Raw genomic sequence first — 12,793 nt, forward strand, 5'->3', positions numbered from 1 at the left:
ACCCCACACCTTGAGCCTCTCGCTGCCTGTCCGGGTGCCAGGCATGGAGGAGACAAAGCAGACGTGGTCCTGTCCTCAGAGTTCAGCATCCACCCCGGGAAGCTAAGGCAGGTACACGAAGAACCTGAAAACAGCTGGTGGCAAGTGGCAGGTGCCCAGAGGTGGGGAGAAACAAAGCTTGTGTACCAAGAAGGTGGGTGTTAGGGTCAGAGGTCATCTCTCAGAACTTTTGGTGAGAAAAGGGACACACGTCTTTGCCCTTCATGCAACACTGCCGCACTGAGCCTTCACAGCAGGCTGGGAGGTGGTAATGCCCGCTCCCCCCCACCCCATCGGAGAGTGGAGCAAGCAGGTGCAGCTAGGAACCTTGCCAGGGGATCCACAATTAGTCACCGATGGAGTCGGGATTCAAACCCAGTACTGCGCCCCCCCAGAACCTGGGTACCCTGCCATACCATTCCCCCAATACCCCACATCGCTGAATCCCCATCCGCAAAATGACAGCTTGGTTGGACACTCCCTACAAATGTTTCTGGGTCTGACATTTTAAACGGATTTTGAAGTAGGCAAGATTTGGATGGACAGAGACTTGAGGGGAAAGGTGTTCTAGGCAGAGGGAACTGTGGGCAAGGGGAGGGTCACACCCCACTGTGAATTAGAAGAGGAAAGCTCAGGGGAGCTAGAGTGGGGAATGTGGGACCCCCTTGGTCTGAGAGCTGAGCTGGTGGGACAGAGGGAAGGGGTAGAGGGTGGGGAGCGCTCGGGCCGGGGGCAGACCTCTCCAGTCCCTTAGGTGGAAAACGGAGCCAGGGAGACTGACTCCACATTGGGCCCTCATGGCCAAAGATCAGCCCTGCTAGACCCTGTGCAATCAGGAAGGGCCCTCCAAGGCACTCAGGAATCTTGAGTCCCCCTCTCCTCCCTATTCCCTCTCAGGCGTGGACCTGAGGCCAAGAGAAATGTCACAGGTCCTCCAAGGTTACACCAGCCTGGGGCCTGACGGGAGCAGGAAGCAGTTTCCAAGGCCACCAGCCAAGCAGGGTCAGCAGGCATGCCCAGACCTGGGCCAGGCCCCAGCTGCTCTGGGCTTTGTCTCTCTGTGTCTTGAAACCTCAAGAGGTCACTTGATCTTGCCTCTGGCTCTGAGCAAGAAGCCCTCACATCAGGGGTCAGCCCTCCCTGCCCTGCCTCTTGTGGGCTTCTCTTCGCACTCTCTGAGGCCGTCCTCCCTCCCATCCCATGTCTTGCCTCTCCCACGGCCATTTTCAGGCTAGGCCTTCTTGTTCTGAGCCCTCATTTCCTGGAAATAATAATCTCTCTGTGAACGTGCCCTCTCATGCTCCTCCTCTCCCATCTCCCCACATCCCTGTGGACCCGGAAGAGCCCAAGGGAGTGAGGCCCTGAAACTGGAGGGTGGTGACGAGGAGCATGCCTGTAGGCACAGACCAGCCTCTGTGCAGAGCCTGGTTCCATCCCTTACCACTTACGTGACCCGGTGAGTCACATCACCTTGCTGTGTCTCTTGTGAGAATTAATGAGATTACCCATGAAGCCCTTAGCCCAATCCCTGGTGCACAGTAAGCACGTAGTCAGTGGTTGGTACATGGGTGGACAAATGCCTCCCACCAGCTGAATTCTGTCACCCGGTCTGTGTGACTCACACACACCCCTGACCCTTTCCTCCTCGCTCAGGACTCTGTAGGTAGCCAGCCTCCCTTCACCTGCTGCCCCTGTTGTCTCCTAGGAAGGATTTTGTGTCTAGTGTGGTTTTGGGTCCTTTGGTGGGAAGATATGAAACACCACCTAGTTTTTGGCCCTGGCTGATTCCTCCCTGGGGGGCCCAGAGGCAAGGGAAGTCACCAGCCCCCCCCCATGGGACCAGAAGCCTGATGGGCAACAGGACCCAGACTTCTAAATGACCCAGGTCAACTAGAAGCCCTTCCCATGCAGGTCCTCGCACCAGTCCCCTCTCTCAGTGCCTCATGACTTTGTAAATACATCATGGTTTTTTCTCGAGGTAGATTTGCCATCTTTGTCGTCATCACTTTTGCTACCATAACGCCCTCTGTGCTAGAGGGGAGGGGAAGTAGGTTAATTCTGTGTTCACCGCACATGAACCAGCCACCTGCCCAGGGCCAGGCACTGAATGAGACCAGCAGTGTCCTGCCCTCATGGAGTTTACAGCCTATAAACAGGTGTCCTTTGAAAGTCTCCAAGTGGGCATCATTCTCCAGGGCAGGGACTGAACTAGGTCCCCTGGAAGTACTGGGGACCGCCCTCTTGAAGCACGAGCAGGGCAGACAGCAAGAGCTTCCTGGAGCCAGAAAATGGGTCTTGGGGGGCGCCTGGGTGGCTCAGTCGGTTAAGCATCCGACTCTTGATCTCAGGGTCATGAGTTCAAGCCCTGCGCTGGGCATAGAGCCAAGATTTAAAAAAAAAAGAAAAGAAAAGAAAATGGGTCTTGAACAAATTTAAGGCTTCAGAAGCGGTAACCCTGGGTCATTCAACTCGTCGCTGCCCCGACACCTGCCCCCAACCCCAGTCCGTTCCCCTCATTATGGCCACCAAAGTGCTTGTTCTTCAGCATTTCCGGATGCATGGTGTCTGGAGCCCCCCAAATATTTATTGGATGGATTGATTCCAACCCATTCGCTCCTGTGCCTCCAATGCTTACCATCTGTCGATTGCATCCCCCGCTCCCTGCCTCTCCAGTCTCCTTGCCTACAAAATAACAGCCCAGCCACTAGCCTGGTATTCCAGGTATTCGGGTCTTCTTTTTCTGCCCTGACCTCCTCACACACCCTCCCTTTCCAGCCCTAGAATGTGGAATTAGGAGGGAGCTTTCTTTCCCCAGTGTGCCCTGTGCCTTTCCCCGAGCTATCCCTGGCCTGGGCTGCCCTTTCCTGCCCACCATCCATCTCTCACCTGTCAGTTCCTATCTTTCATTCAGGCGTCACCTCCTCCAAGAAGCGTTCCAGGATGATTCCCAGGCCCACTTAAACTCTAGCCTTTTATGCATCCATGCAACCCTTCCTGGGAATGTCCTCACTACATCATCGGCTCCTTTAGGCTGGTTGCTCATCTCTGTGCATGTTCCCCATCTTCCTCGGTGTCACATCATGCCTGGGACATTGTTTTTTGCCTTGAAGACAAGCACGTAGACTAGAGAGAATTGAGAGAGGAAGGGCAAGCACTGGGAGTAGGTAGGAGACCATTTCTGTCACCGTCGCTGTCCTCAGATAGGCTCCTAAAATGGGGCAGGGGATGGGGTGTATAAAGAAACCAATTTAGACTCTGCAGGCTACCTAGGTTTTTGGAGTTCTCCAAGTACAACCTTGGAGAGCTCCAAAAGTTAAAGCGCAGTTTACAGACAGGGAAGGGGACTCCCCCGAAGACACACAGCCACCCTGGCAGGAGTGGAATGATAGAGCCGGGAAGGGCCCCTGGTGATCAGTCACATGCCCAACACATAGCCATCCCTGGGGCCTGTCTTTACAGAGGCATCTCTGATCAGGAAGGCAGAGAGTGTGGGTGTTGGCCGTAGAGTCTCCTAGGACTGGTAAGCAGTATGCAGCTCTGCAAGGTGGGAGACCGTGGATATGAACCCTGTTTTGTCCCACTAGCGTCCCTCTCTATGCCCAGCAGTGGAGGAGGTGGGGAAAGATCCTTAAGGAGGGAATGGCTGGTGAGCTAGAGTTTAAGGAGTGCCTCTGGTCACGGGTGGACACAGGCTCTGAAAACATTGTCTGGAGTGGGGAGGAGAGCCACACCCACACCCTACAGCCAGTCCATCCTACCAGAGGGTGTCCCCCATGTGTCAAGTGTCGTCGGAGACCCAGGGAAGCAGTATCCTCTCCACATTTGAGGGACCTACAGGCCTGACTTTGCCTGAAAATGTCAAGAGGGGGTGGATCAGCCTTTGGGCAGCTGTGGTCTGCCTCTGACCCCACTGGGGCCCGAATATCTCTCCCATTACCTGTTCAACCCCCTACTTTACATAGAGACTAGCCCAGAGAGGGAAAGGACTTGCCCTAGGTGACACAGCAGATCCGTCTCAAACCCTCACGCATCCTCTCTGCCTTCTGCTCCACTGCCTTGTTTGACGTCGAGACGCCCTTCTGGAGGCCAGAGACCAGAGGGTGGAGGCGAGACTGTGGCTCGTGGCCTGGCAGTTGGTGGGTGTGAATCCATGTCTGCTGGTCGCTTAAATGAATGCACGAACATGTGCTCCTTTTGGGGGGAGAGCAGCTCTCTGAGGACAGCCTGATTTATACGTGACCCGCAGCGCTGCGAGCGCCCGCTCAGCTACCCCTTGGTGCTCCCAGCACCAGCCCCTCCTCTGACAGGCAGAGACCACTTGGCGCCTGGGCATCTCGGCCGGGCACCTCGGCCAGCGAAACCGCTGGAGCGCCAGGCCGCCGCGGAATGTGGCTCTGCGGTTGTCGATCATAGAGGCACTGAAAGGCTAAGTCTCGGGAACAATGGCTGGTGTCCTGGGCGCCGAGGGGGCGCATGTTGGCTTTGGGGATAGCGAGGTACCACACACAGGCCTCTGCCCTGGAGGAGCGGGGAAAGGAAGGAGAAGTGGCCCGGTAGCTATGGTAACAGGGTGGTCTAAGGAGGCGTCCTGGAGGGGTGCAAGCCCTGAGCGGGACCTCGCCGCCCTGCTCACCACTCTGGCATTTGGTCAGCCCGCCGTCCCGGCCCCGGCGTGTGCTGGGCGCCGCGCTCAGCAGTGGGCCGAAGAGCCAGAGTTCCTCCTGCCAAGGCCGGGTTAGGTGCCCCCTCGGTGTGCTCCCTGAGCCCCCCCCCAGGGCGTCCCTTGGCACAGCCCCCATCTCCCTGCATTGGAATTGCCTGCTCTGGGGTCTGCTTTGCTTCCCTCCGGGCTCCGTGAGCCCCTCAAGGGCAGGGGCCAGATCTGTCTCCGCCGCTTTGTCCCCAGTGCCCAGCGCGGGGCCGCCTGGCACCGCAGCCTGAGTTCTGTTTTGTGGAGTTGAACTCAGTGCGGTCAGGGTCGCTCGGGGCTACGGGCATCCTCCCTTCTCCCGGCTCAGGAACCTCTGGTGTTGATTCTGTCCCCAGCCACCCCCCCCCACCATCCCCGCCACCCCCCCACCATCCCCGCCATCCCCCCCACCATCCCCGCCATCCCCCCCCACCATCCCCGCCATCCCCCCCCACCATCCCCGCCATCCCCCAGATTCTGGCCCAGTCCCGAGAGGTGGGGAGGGCCGAGGGAGGAGGAAGGTGAGACAGGGAGGGCTGAGCAGAGGGAGAGAAAGCCTCCCTGCTGCCTGGCTGCCGGCACCGCGGGAATGGTTCTGGCAGGAGCTGCCTGCTGGGCTGAGATCACCATGGAGACCTGGCTTGGAGAGGGTCACTGGCAGTGGCGAAGGGCCGGAGGGGGCGGGGGTGACAGGGATTTGTGCAGAGGCTCCCAGCCTGCCCTGGGGCCCTTGTGGTTGCGGGGGAGCGAGCCGGGAAGGCTGGGGCTCGGTACAGTCCACTTGCCGAGTGGTTTGGGGCAGCCGGGGCTGAGTCACCCCCTCCCTCGTCACACCAGCACCCTATACGTGTCACCCCGACAGAGGTTCCTTAGCGCAGCAGCTGTTCCCACCTGCAGTAGACGCCTCCCGCCCCCCAGCTACACTAGTCCTGTGCCCTACTGGGTACCCGGCCTCCGGCTCCAGCTGTTCCTGTTCATCACCCTAACTGGGGGACTGACACATCCCGGCAGCATCCCTGGGCCCAAGAGCTGCTGCTTCCCTACCATTCCCCTGGTTCTAATTCAGCTACACCCTAACAGGCGCACCTCTTCCCCCTCCGGCTAATACTCCATCCTCCGTCACCCCCAGGAGACCTGACAGCTTCACACAGGTGCAGCCCCCACCCTTCCCCTCCCTCCTGCCTCTGCCGGCTGCCTGGGCCCACAGACGGGGATGGGCACTGCCCCTACCTCTCAGGAGCCCACCTGGTTCCCTGGCCCCGGGGGGGCGGGGGGGCGGGAGGGGGGGGTAGTCCTGGCAAGTCCAGCCTCAGGACAAAAGTCTTCCCCAGGGCTGACTGCCCAGCAGACAGCAGCCGAGGCTGAGCAGAATTTAAATGTGGCCCTGTTGGGAAGGGAAGCCAAGAAAGGACAAGAGAGGAAAGGCTTTCTGTGGCCGCCTGCTTCCTGCAGGGGTGGGGGAGGGAGGGTGTTCTCCTAAGGGGTCTTAGAAGGCAGTTGTAGCACCCCCCACACCTTAATTCCGGTGGGCTGGTCACTCACCAAGTGCAGGGACAGGAGTTTCAGGACTCTGAAAGCGCCAGGTTCATGACTGTGGGTCTTGAGCATAACCGAGCCCATCCCTGTCCCTCTGGGCATCTTCCCGCTATCCTCAGCCAAGCTTTGGGTTCTGGATGGGGAGGCCTGGAGAAGGGGTACTTCAGACCTCCAGTGTCTGGTGATTGTAGGGACTGGGAACATGGAAGTTTCTGAGCCTCAGCAGCCAATCACAGATGGTACTGTGTTGGGCCATTTCTTTATTCCTTTGTTCAGACAGACGTCCCGGTCACCTTGCCTCTGGAAGGAACCGAGTGGCATCGGACGGGACTGGGAAAGGGTTGGAATTAGAAGAAATGAAAGTGCACAGGTGTGCAGTTCATGCCTGTGCTGTGGTCAAGCCCTGTGCTCCCCACTGCGTCATTCCTCACAATAGCCTCGCTTGGAGGAATTACTAAACTCATTGTTATATGAGGAAACTGAGGCTTGGGGCACCTACCTGGCCCAGGCCCCAGGAAAATAATAATGATGTATAATCAGCATCATTTCTTACATTTCCTATACCAGGCTTAAGCCACCTTAAGCCACTGAATCCTCCCAACAAACCTACGGGATAGTTTGGTTATCCCCCTTTTACAGATGAGTAAACTGAGGCTCATGGAGCTTCACGGACTTGCCCAGCGTCCTGGAGCTGTCCAGGGCTGGTGCTGGCATTTGAACTCAGCTGTGTCTGACTCAAGAGCCCAAGTCCTTAACAAATTGCACTGCCTGGAACCCCAACTCCTCTCCCAGAGCCTCCTTTACCTCTCATTGAGGCAGGCCGTGGATACAAGCCTATTTTACAGATGGGGAAACTGAGTTCAGAGAAGGCGAGAAACAGTCCATTGTCTCATGAGGGGCTATTTGGAGTGTTCTGGGAGAAGGAGCAATGTGGTTAGCTTCTCCCAGAATCCTGGTAGGAACTGGGTGGGGGTCCCACTCTTAGCCTCTCTGTTCTTAGAGCTCAGTGTCCTTGCTTCCTGCTAACTTCTGCCTCTTCTTTTGTGTTTCTCTGCAGCTTTCAGAAAACCAACGCCAAGACCCCTCCCAGCGTCCACATTGTCCTCTGGCAGGAGCGCCTGCCCCTTTGCCTCCCACCCCACCCCACCTGTCTCCCTTGCACTACCATCTCCCCCCCACCCCTCCCCGCCCATCTCCTCCACGCAGAAGCCGAAGGTGAGCCCTTTCTGCACAAAACCAGCAATTGTAAATACTTTTTAAAAATGTACAAAACTTAAAAACAAAACACAGTTTTAGAAAAAGACAAAAAAAAAAAGAGAGAGAGAGAGAGAGAGCGCGAGCGTGTGCAAGAGGTTGCGAGCGGGGCCCCGAGGTGCCCAGAGCCCCTGCAAGTATGCACTGAGAAATTTATCTACAGGTCGTTTGACAAAAATGAACAATATCCTATTTATTGTATATACTGTTTTATTATAAATCGTGGATTGTATATTGCATTCTGTAAACCTGCTGTGGTCCCGTGGTGTGCAAATTCGCATGGTGGGGGGGAGGGGGCAGAACCTCTTGCGGGAGCTTTTTTTTTTTTTTTTTCTCCTTTCTTTCTTATTTTTCACTCTTTTGGGTTTTCTCTTCTGTTGTTGTTGTTGTTTTCTGTTTTGGCAGGACACACCCAAAGATCCAAGTTTGTATTAAAAAGAAATGAAAAAAAGCAAAAAAAAAAAAAAAAACCCACCTCGTGTCTTGTGAAAGGGGGTGAGTGAGGGTGGATGGAGTGGAAGAGGCATGGCTGGGTTTTGTTACCAGACACCGGCTCCCCTGAGTTGAAATACCTTCATGTGTTCTCACCTTCCGAGGTCTCCCTTCTGCCTGAGATCTGAGTCAGCTTTGCATCTGGGAACCGCGCCCCCCTCCCAGATTACAGCCCAGGCCCTGGGTCTCCCCTGCCGGCCGTGATCCCCAGCCTGCTCCCTAGGGCTTTGTGGCCCCTGTCCATGCATTATGTCCCAGATCCAGGGATTCTGCCTCCTAGATCCTTGGTCTTGGTCCTGGGTCTCCCCTGATTCTGAAACCCCTATTGTGTCCCACACCCCAGGACCCCACAAGTACGGGGATGCTGGCCTCTTGGACCCCTCTTCTCCCCTCAAGTCCTAGATTCTTTTCCTGGAGGGATCCCCATTATAAATCAGGTCTCGCGTCTCCTTGCTTCCGGACCCTCTCATTCCATCCTGGATCCCAGGTCTCTTGACTCCAGCCCCTTCCTTTACACTGTGGTGCCCCAGCCTTTGGGCCCTGCAGTTCTCCTCTGGTTCAGGGACACCTGTCTTTGAGACCCTCATGCCGTCTTGGCCCAAGAACCCTTGTGGAACACCCCCTTCCCCACAAGGACTGGAGTATCTCCCATTCACCCCAGGTCCTGGATCTCCTTAGTCTCCAGGCCCCCATTTTGCCCCAGCACACCTGACGCACCTGCATCTGCCTGTGCAAATTCCAGAGTTTGATAGACCAGTAACCCCGATATTTCTGCCTTCCCCCTTCCCCTGAACCCCAAATGCTGGGGCTGTTTCCTCCCAGCATTTGTAAACTTTGTATAAAGAAAACTCAATCCCGTGCCTGTATCTGGTGGGCCTGGAAAGGCTAAATTGTTCCCCACTCCCTGACCTTGGGAGCTCTTGGCTGCCCTTGATCAAATAATGCCCACTTGGGGCAGCCTGGTCTTTAACACGCAGCTTTTCCCATAGATCTGCTTCATGTTAAATCTCTGCTGAATGTGGCTCTGTGTCTCCCCACTGAAGATCAGGGGGACCCCGAGGGACAGCTCCACGGGGCCCACACAGCCTTAGGAGAGTCTGAGGAACCCTCTGACGGGGAGACACAGACCCCCAGCTTCTGGGGACCCCTATCTGAAAGAGGACATCAAAGGATTCAGGTTAAACAGTCCCCCAAAACTGAAGCCTCTGTGCTGGATGTGAGGCTTATCCACCCACCAAGCCCCCTCTCTGCATCCCCAACAACTCAGATGAAGTCACTGCCGCCTCACTGCCTGGTGAGGCAAAGGCGAGCACACGAAGCTCAAGGCTACAACCCAGTATGGTGCTGCACGGGGGGCAGGGAGCAGGAAGACCCAGTAAGGGTCGGGAAGGGGGTCTTTGTTCCAGGAGGAGTAAACAGCGTGTGCAAAGGCCTGGGGGTGGGGGTGGGGGGCAGGTGGCCACCATACGTAGTTAGGTGTGTTTGGAGCAGACACTTGGTGCGGAGGGGGGAGGACTGGGAGAGGGCCCGGGGAGGCTGGTTGAAGTAGGTGGCATGGACGGAAGCAGTGCAGGAGGCAAGAGAAGCTTGTTTTCAGCCCCATGAATCGCCTGCAGGGAGAAAATAAGTGTGTTCAGCGCTGCTGAGGAAGCAGTAGAAGCTTGGGGACGCTGTCCAGGTGGGGGCAGGCTGCAGGATTGGGGGGGTGCTGAGGGTGCCCAGAGGAGTTTCAGTGAGGAAAGGGGACAGGAGGGGGAATTCAGTGGAAGGGACTGGAGCTTTACTTGAAATGGGGAAGGAGGGCAGTGAAAGCTTGTGTGCCCAGGAATTGGTGGGGGTTGGGAGGGACGACCCACGAAGGAAATGGGAGTTTAGGGAGGTGATTATAGCCCAGCGAGGGGGCTCATTAACTTGAAGAGGGTTTTGGAGGAGGGCTGGGATTCACTGCAGAGAGTGGAGCTACAGTTTCTGGGCTGGGAGAGAGAGTTGGAGAGGGAGCTCTTGGAAGGTGAGCCTTGGGGCGGGAGGGGGGAGGCGGGCAACAAGAAAATAGGAGCTCAGGGAAGGGAGGGAGCTCAGTCTGTGGCTTAGTAAGGGGTAAGAGGGCAGAGGTGTATTTTGGAGAGCAGACTTGGGAGATCTGCCCGGACCAAGGGCCCAGCCTTTGGGATGGAAGGCTCTCTGACCCTGTCCAGGTGGGTGGGGCGGGGGGGCGGGTCCACCCCATTTTGATCTGTTCTTTTCAGAAATTTCAGCCTTACCACAGCCACAGCCCTGCACCTGATTGCAAAAAGCATCAAGGCAATGTGGCTCCCAGATGTTTGGGTTGCACCATCATTATTAAATACTTCCCTGAAGTTTTTATTCCTCAAAACAATCCTCGAGGTAGAGAAGATACTCACCTCATTTACACATGAGAAGACAGGTTCAGAGACCTGGAGTATGTGACTTGTCCAAGACCACATGGGAAGTGGGAAGAAGTAGTCTGACTCTGAGCACTCACTCTTTCATAATAATTTAAAGAAAAAAATCCTGCTTAAAAAATTCACTCAAAAAAAAAATTCACTCAAAGGTTAAATAAAAAACAAGAATAGGAAATAATTTCTTTAATTATGTGCCAGGTACTGTTCCAAACTATATAAAATTCATGCCATCTCCACAACAATTCTATGATAAGGCTTTATTGTAATGATTATTCTCCGGTTTCACAGACAGGAAACTCAACTCGCAGGGAGGTAATTTACAAAGACCATTCATTGTGATACCAGAGTTCAAACCCAAATAATCTGGTTTGGGAGTCTGCTCTGCTGTCCTGTTAAAAAGTGAAAACCCACTCTACCCACATCCCTGGTAATAACCCACATGTCCACATTTTCAGGTCCATGCATTGAGATCAGTAGTTCTCAGCCCAGAAGTTCGGATTTCATTGGGCTGGGTGGGGTCTGGGCAAGGAGATTTTTTAAAAGCTTACCCTGGTGGTTCTAATGTGCAAAGCGGAGAACCACGAATCCAGCTATTGTGCCCAGTGTTTACACACAAGCAGCCACCTGTGTGCACACACCTCTATTTAATGTGTTGTCCTAGGTGTTCAGGTGTTGGTAAGATGCTTTCTTGTGTATGTGCTGTGGTATCCATTAGTGTTTTTCACTGCGTGGCTGTAAATTACCACGGGTTTCCTGAGTGACTGTTAGAGGCACTGTAAACACATTCATTCAACAAATATTTCTTAAGCACCTACAGGATTCCAGGCAGTGGCCCAGGCACTTGGGGATGCAACAGTGAACAAAACAGATGGGGTCCCTGCCTTTGAGTGTATCCTCTTTTGGAACTGACAGATTTGGTCTTTTGTCTTTGCCTATGTGTGGCAGGGGGATAGCTGCCCTTGGAGGTTGCTGAAGGGTGAATGTCTGGCTGGGAGATCTCAGGAGGGTAAGACTTGCTGTTTGCTGTGTGCATGGGGGGCCCTCGGGCCCTATGTGCAGATGTGTTAGAGAAGGAGACCTAGGGCATGTTTCTGGGTTTGAATGAGTGTGGCTGACAGTGTGGCGTGTGTGTAAAGATGTGCGTGATCTGGACCTGTGAAAATGTAGACGACAGGATGAAGAGGGCGTGACGGGGAAGGGCTGTGTGCAAGGCAAGCACCAGCCCAGGACAGCACACAGATGGTGGCACACGCACACACACACACATACACACACGCACACGCGCACACACAAACACACATACAGCCAGCTGCTTCAAGGAGGAAACTGGTTTCCAGTCCCAGGGCACAGACTCCCAGGGCCAGGAGAACTCTGCTCTGGGGATGTGGAGGAGGCACAGCTGGGGCTGGAAACTCGAGAGTGGGAGGAAGGGAGGGAGAGCGAAGGAGGGAGGCTGGGGAGCCACATCCTTGATCTCTGGTCTGTTTCAGCAGTTCCGGACTTGGTGCTCTGGGTCTGTGTGACTCTGGGTCTCCCTCTCTCTGATGTCCGGATATTGGCATCACTCTTTCTCTCTTCTGGGTCTTGGGCTCTGAGGCTGATCACATGACTCTGGGTCACCCCCTCTCCAGCCTACTTGGCTCTGTGTCCCCGCTCCAAGTCTGTCTCTGCCTCCATGTCTGACTCTGTCTCCGTGTCCTTCCTTGCCCTTGCCAGGTGGGGGGGAAGGGGCCCAGTGCTCAGGGAGCAGGTGTCAACTCACTCAGGCAGCAGGCAGCGAAGCCAAGGAGGGCACAGAGCCAGCAGCCCCTGGACACACAGCCACACTCCAGGACACTCGGGGCGCTCACAGATACGCACAATGACATACGTGGAGAGATGGGTTCTCGGGGACCTACACACAGGTGCACAATTCAACACACAGCGAAGCCCAGAAACACAAGGATGCCAGACAGAGGGTCACATGCAGATACCAGGGGGTGATGCACACACAAACTGACGAATACTTACTCGGGCACACACCAAAAGAATCGCAGGCACAATCGGGGCACTTTTCCAGAGAAAAACTCAGAGCCATGGGCACACAAACGACACAAACATACACCTTCAGGCATGGGCAGACACAGTCACTCACTGGAACACAGATGTACAGAGGCCCAGGTACACTCGGTTACACCTCGGCTCTCACACCCAGAGCCGCATACATTCAGGCTAGGGAGGCACATGGCACAGACAGGCGAATACCCTCCAGGACAACCAGAGCGCGGGACACGACAGGCACACGGAGGGACACGCCCAGGCCCAGGCGGGACCTCCTCAGGTACACACCCCCCCTCGGGGCTCCCTCGGGAGCACCTGG

At 55.5% G+C, this 12,793-nt stretch overlaps 1 protein-coding gene across 6 annotated transcripts in view; it reads left to right on the forward strand.

Moving 5' to 3' along the window:
- Positions 1-8,415, forward strand: part of AHDC1 (AT-hook DNA binding motif containing 1) — a 64,801-nt gene extending 56,386 nt beyond the window's left edge. For all 6 annotated transcript variants that reach the window (XM_036114296.2, XM_036114293.2, XM_036114294.2 and 3 more), the window contains one exon: positions 7,323-8,415. The gene's annotated coding sequence lies outside the window, so the exon portion shown is untranslated. The remainder of the gene's footprint in view (positions 1-7,322) is intronic.
- Positions 8,416-12,793: the final 4,378 nt, after the last annotated feature.

This window comes from Halichoerus grypus, chromosome 5 (assembly GCF_964656455.1).
Source record: "Halichoerus grypus chromosome 5, mHalGry1.hap1.1, whole genome shotgun sequence".
Classification (NCBI taxonomy): domain Eukaryota; kingdom Metazoa; phylum Chordata; class Mammalia; order Carnivora; family Phocidae; genus Halichoerus; species Halichoerus grypus.